Source organism: Myotis lucifugus, unplaced genomic scaffold (genome assembly GCF_000147115.1).
Source record: "Myotis lucifugus unplaced genomic scaffold, Myoluc2.0 scaffold_9, whole genome shotgun sequence".
Lineage (NCBI taxonomy): Eukaryota > Metazoa > Chordata > Mammalia > Chiroptera > Vespertilionidae > Myotis > Myotis lucifugus.
The window spans coordinates 357579-364180 of record NW_005871057.1 but is presented as its reverse complement, the minus strand read 5'-3'; the positions used below and the strand labels follow the sequence as shown (position 1 = coordinate 364180).

Here is a 6602-nt window from a genome sequence, read left to right as displayed (position 1 = left end):
TTAGAAAAGGAGGCCAGGGTTGTTTGAAAGTCTGATGTCTCCTCTGAGGGGCGGACAATGCTTTTCTATTCGAGCAGGGCATCGCGGGCTGCACAGGGCTCTTGGCACAGTCCCTCATGGTGCACCGTGACCTCTGTCCCACAATTGTTGGCCTGTCGGCTTTGCCATCTGTCAGAGAGGACCAAGAGCAACTTGTGAATGATCCTTCCATTGTTTACCCCTGGCTCCTGCTTCCTCTCCTCCCCGCTTTCCACAGCCGCTCCATTGTCTTCTACTGGTTGGTTTCCTCACCTGAGACTCTTTGAAAACCGGATAGTCCAGGAATGGGTGAGTCATTATTGAATGTCTGCCCCAGTCAAAGGAAGGCTCTGGACAACCTCTGCTCTTTTTTCTTTGAAAGGAGATAGAGATGACATTGCTGTGCCTTGTGTCACAATGCAGGTTTGGCCTGTAGTGCCTTAATTATCTAATGTGAGAAGCAGAGAGTTCATTGTTCATATTTTTTGTGTCTTTGGACTAACAATTCTTTAGCTGGCCATGTATGTATGTATGCATGCATGTATGTATGTATGGATATATGTGCATGTATGTAAGTATGTATGGTTCTGACTTTGTATCAGAAAAATAAATGTTACACATGAAGCTCAAAGGAATTTTTCTGCTCAGGAATTAACAGTACAAATAATAACTTTAATGTCATGCAAAAAGGGCACTTTAATGGCTGAAAGAAAACCTTAAGGGCTGACCTGATCCCTGAAGTTAGAAGAGGAGAGGAGAAAGGGCCGGCCAAGTGTTTTTAATTTCTACAGATCAGAGTTCTAGTTCTGCGAACTCTTTCTGTTCACAAGCTGTGTCTCTGCTCTAAAGCATTTTAGAAGTCTTAGCAAAAACATTCTCAAATGGGCTCAAGAGTCGTCTTGAAATAATTTCCCTTAATTAGATCTAATGGATTGTCTGATGACTGTACGATGCTATTTGGTCTGGCAGAGCTAATTAGCCCCAACAACTGCACTTGGCCATTTTTTATGCTAGTATGAGAATTATGCTTTTATGTATGTATGTATGCATGTATTTTTAATCCTCACCCAAAGATATTTTTCCATTGCTTTTAGATAGAGTGGAAAGGAGATGGGGGAGAGAGAATGAAAGAGAGAGAGAGAGAGCACAAGGAAGAGAGAACAGAGAGAGAGAGAAACATCAATGTGCGAAAAACACATCAGTTGGTTGCCTTCCACACCCACTCCTACAGGGCCGGGGTCAAGCCTGCAACAGCGGTACATGCCCTTGACTGGGAATTGAACCCTCGACCATTTGGTGCATGGGCCTATGCTCTAACCACTGAGCAACTGACCAGGACAATGCTTTTATTTTTTTACAGGTGCCATTTGAAGAAGCCTAAAGACTACTACTAGTAAATTAAATATTGTGGGTTTTTTTTCTTTCAAACACATCTGCAGTCAGAACACCTTCATTTGAGGCCCCTCAGTTCCACCCCCAGTGCTCACTGCCTGTGTGATCCTGCCAAATCACTCACTAAGTCTGTTTTCTCAGCTATAAAATGGGGTTAATAATGATACTTGCAGCATTAAAGGAAATTGCATTAAATAAATAATGTCATGTTATTTATAAAATGAGACTTGCTAAAGGCTTGAATAAGCAATGTTCTTTTTTTCATTTAAAAAAACTACTGTTTTTTCAAATATTATTTCAAATATGTATTTTACAGACAAGGGTCAACATGGGTCAGAAACATTTTATAGAAGAAAGCATTCTTACAGACATTGGAAATCATTTCAATAGAAGAAAAAGCTCATATTTATCTAAATGTGGCTATGTGGCACAAGAAGATTTTACCATAGCAAGTGCAAAATGACTGGCTTTTCTTGCCACACAAAATATTGACAATCTCCCCTGGTAGCCTACGCTTACTTATTAGTTGGGAAGCCAAAAAATAGCATACTGACCTTTAGGTCTCCAATGGACTGGGGCTGGTGTGTGTGTAAGTGTAAAACATCAGGATGAATCCAAAGTAAGAACAAACTGGCTTTGATCCCAACTAAACACAAAGTCCAGCATTAGAGACAATTACAACCCGAAGGGTTACTTTTACAAGGTTGTGTCACTTAACACTGTTAAATCAAATCAATCAAAATTAAAGCGAAGCATACTCCCATCACTAGTTCTGTCCTCGCCCTATCTCATTTTTATGAAGGCTCCATGTTACACCTCAGTTTGTAATAGGCGCATGGGAACTTCCCAGTTCTCAGGAGGAGCCATCCTAAATCCTCTGTCCAAATCTTTTTTTGCCCTACCCTCTCCCCCACCTCTCACCTTGAGACAAGTCAGCCTTATCAGCCTTACCAAAGAGGCAGGGCTTTTGTCATTGTCTCATGGAAATGCGTTCTAAACAATACAAGAGAAAGGTCATTCCAGGAGTAACATTTAGCTTTAAGCCAAAGGGATACACCCCCCACCCCCAAAAGAATCACAATGAATCCATACTACCCCTCAGCCCTGGTAAAGATCTCCCATCTAGAAGCTCCCCACAATAGCACAAGGCATTGATATTATGTTACTTGAGGAGAAGGAGAGGAAGATATATAGAGTTTTAATAAAACCCTCATGAAGCAATTCTTTTCAAACAGTGGGTTGCAACCTTTTACTGGGTCCCGAAACCAGGATAAACACTTAAAAAGAGTGAAATAGAATAAGATAGAAAACACAAGTATGCTCATAGCTACTAAGGGCAAGTGTTTTTTCACTGAAGGCTGTGAAGCGTATGTGTATGCATAAGATTGTGATGTTTAATGTATTTTTTACTGTGGATCAAGGGCAATGATGTTTGAGAGCTGCTGGAGAAGGCGTGCTTTATAAAACAGAAGCAATATCAACTTTTGAGCAAAGCAATTTTATCCACGAGAAAAGGTTCACATCACTTTTCTAGCTGCCCTCCTCTCAGTTTGTATTGAAGACAAAAATATCAATTTTTAAAAAATCTTAGACCCAAAGAATCTTAGGCAGATGCATCGAATAACTTTGAAAACATAGTATTTTCTCTCTTTAGCAGACACTGTTGCTCACCTAATTGCATGTGCTAAGTATCTATGGGCAAACTGAAGCCAGAAAGATGAAATGACTTAGCCAACATACCGGTGAGAAAGCTCATTCTAGAACACATAATCTCCTGTGATCCAGGTGACCTTCTCACTTGATCACATTGTCTTTTAAACACTGCAAAGGGCAATGAGAATTACTTCCTAAGCACACACCTTGCCAAGTTTGTAAAAGAATCAGCACCAACACTGTCCTCTCAAACAAGGCATAGGAAGTTAAACTGAAACATTTGTCTGAACTTTAAATGTAATATTTACTTTCATATGGGGGGAGGGGCAAAAAAAGCGGACACCAATATTTTTAGCTCCAGAGAGTAGGGCTCCATCAAAATGTAAGCTTTGCAAATGAATAAATATGATCATTAGAGTGCTTAGAGAAAAATAAAGATTCTAGAATTTATGGAGGGACACAGATCAGTGCCTTGGCAGCTATTCACTTCAAGTAGATATTTGTCTACATTATATTTCTCCCTGAAGTCCGTGTATCCCATCTGTCTGTGCTGTGGGAGTTCCTGTGATTGTCTTGTTGTTTGTGCCTTTCTTCTCTTTAAATTTCTTTTTAGACTCCTTATTAAAAAAAAAAATAAAGTAGCCCTAACCAGTTTGGCTCAGTGGATAGAGCATTGGCCTGCGGATTGAAGGGCCCCAGGTTCGATTCCGGTCAAGGGCATGTACCTTGGTTGCAGGCACATCCCCACTAGGGGGTGTGCAGGAGGCAGCTGATCGATGTTTCTAACTCTCCATCCCTCTCCCTTCCTCTCTGTAAAAAATCAATAACATTTTTTTTAAAGTAAACATTTAATGGGTTTCATCAGCAACTCCAGCATAAGTTTTCCTGAGAGGGAGGCAGAATCAATCTTCCCAGAGGTTCCTGAGGTATGGGGAGGTTTGGGGGTCACTGAGGAGGCCCTCAAAGTCACTTATCCCACTCCACATACCCAATAGCCCAGTAGAATGAGGGTTGGGCTGATCAAATGTGAAGAGGCAGAAAAGGTTTGCAGGGTGAGGAACATACAGGCCCTGGCCCCTATCTGTGCCCACAAGAAGGAAAAGGGAGGGCAGTTCCACAGAAGCGCTGGAACTGCACATTCAATTTTCAACCTGATTAAAGAGGGAAAGAGATGAGCCTCCTTCCAACTGTCTGTATTAGGAAATGCTCCCAAGTCGGCTTCTCTTGCCTCTGTTCTATCTTCCCCATTCTGTATTCCAAGTTCTACAGTTCAAACCTAAGTTCTGAACTCTAAGTTCTACCTTCTGGGTTCTTATTTCTGTTCCATTCTGTTTCCTGCCTCCAGATCCTTTCAGCTGCCTTTCTGGGTGAATTAGGTGGACCTCCTGTTAACTTTGCTAACTTAAGGGTTTTCCTTTATTTCTTGTGGCAGTTCAGGCTTTTCCCCAGCAAAAGGGACTTGGTTTGGACTGTCCAGCAAGTGGGTGGCTCCGTAGAGACCAGGGAATTCCTGAGAGCCTGGTCTAGTTTCTCCTCTTCTCTTCCCACCCCACCTCTAACCACTAGACACACTACCTTTTGTGCAACTAAAGATAAACTGAGGTTTTTCCAGGGTTATCATTGGAGAATGGTGGCCTAGAGATGAGGAATCTTAGGGGGAAATGTGAGAAGACATAAAAGGTTGCCATTCTTCATTTAGAGAAATTAAAAACTGCTGCCAGCACAGGGCAAGGGATGGGCAGGGAAGGTGGGAAGTGTCCAGGCAGAGCTGCAAGTCCTCAGAACCCTGTCATCCTTCAGCTCCCCATTGTCTGAGTTGAGCATCAGCCTCCAGAGTCCTCCCAGATCTGAGAGAAAACCAAGACCACAGGACTGAGAGCTCTCTGTCCGTGGCTGCCCGGAGGGAGGAGGGGAATGAGGTGGCAGCAGCCTCACTGGAGAGGCGAGATCTTCCAAGGGATCATGATCCGAGTCTCCATCTGTCTCACCAGGGGGACTGTGTAGTAGACATTTTCGCCTCAACCCCTCTTCCTCCAAGTACCATTTCTAGTCCCTTCCCGAGACTGCAGGTCTTTATAGGCCCAGAGACGGCTCTTCTATCTGTAAGAAGAGACCGCCCACTGCCTCTGGTTCTCCTGCTGGTACTTGATGGCCTGAGCCCAATTGTCCCCCCACTTGAACATGGTTCCTGGCTTGAACTTATTCTCAGTTCACAGGTGTTGGGGCCCATTTTGGGCTTTGGCACATTCCAGAAGCTGAACTCGAGCAGCATCTGGTTCCACTCTTTTCGGGACCTCCAGGTACTCCTTGTGGCTTTTGAGCTTGTTCGTGTGGTCCACGAGGGCTAGGTAGCCGCCTGAGAATAGCCACAGGTGCATTGCCTGGTCGTGCTTCACATACCACGTGTTCCAGTTGCCCAGGAGCGAGCAGGGTAGTCCTCATCCAGGTGCAGCGGGTAGCACAGCCGTCAGGCTGTTGTAGGCACCCAGGCACTCGGGCTCCACACTGTGAAATTGGATTTGTAGAGGTTGCTGGTTTCCTTCTTGACAGCAAGGTGGAGCGGGCGTCCTTCTAGGGACTCACCTTGTGCACAAAGAGTGAGTGAAAGCAGCTGCCTTCATGGTCCTTGGAATAGAAGTGCCCGCAGATGCAGCCACAACAGCCGCCGTACTGCCAGAGACGCTGCACAGCTGCAGGGCCGTGTTGGAGAGGCCTGACCTTTTCTAAAGTCATTCCGGACCTGGCTTTATCCAACATCTTTGACACAGATTCTGAAGGATAAGAAAGGAAGCTTTAAGGCCATCAAATATAGAACATTTAATGCTTAAGGGGCTATAAGTTTACAAGTAGAATAAATTCTCATAATTTGGAATCAGGGTTGGAAAATACCACTTTCTGAAATGGTAACAGACATCAACATAATATCACATTAGTTACCTAGTGGAAATATCCCTAGGAAATAGCATACCTTAAGAGAAGAAGGACAATGTGAAAGAACGCAAAGAAGATGAAACAAATCAAAGAAAGGTAGAAGCTGAGGGAAAGTGGTAGGGAGTCGGCGGAAAACATGGAATAAGGTCACCTTTGTACACTGAGGTGAGTTGGTCCCAGGACGTAAAACTGGCCCCAGGAGGCCTTGCCTTTCTGCTCTGCACATGGGTTCCTGGTGGCACTGGGAGTGCTAGAGAGCCCTAGGGAGAGAGTTGAGAGGGAGGTTTCCTATCAGATTACTGGCTCTCTTGGAGTTCTCTCTCCCTGCTCAGAACATGTGTAGAATTCATGGTATTGATAACATTCTACCTTGCAATGGTATTGATAACATTCTACCTTGCACTGTCGTTATACATTGAGCGAATGGCTACCTGGAGTCCTTTAAATTGTTCTCTGAAAGGATTGGTGCATGCTTAGTTATATTCATGTATTTATAGCTCCAAGCATAATTCCTGGTACATGGCAGAGAGTCAATGAAAGTTCTTGAATGTTCAATCGACGAAATGGAACATGGATGTGAGTGTGAATATAACTCAAGTATAGAGGTG

The 6602-nt window shown here is 43.7% G+C and overlaps 1 pseudogene; it reads right to left on the bottom strand.

Moving 5' to 3' along the window:
* Positions 1 to 4994: 4994 nt before the first annotated feature.
* LOC102430262 lies at positions 4995 to 5796 on the bottom strand (annotated as a pseudogene).
* Positions 5797 to 6602: the final 806 nt, after the last annotated feature.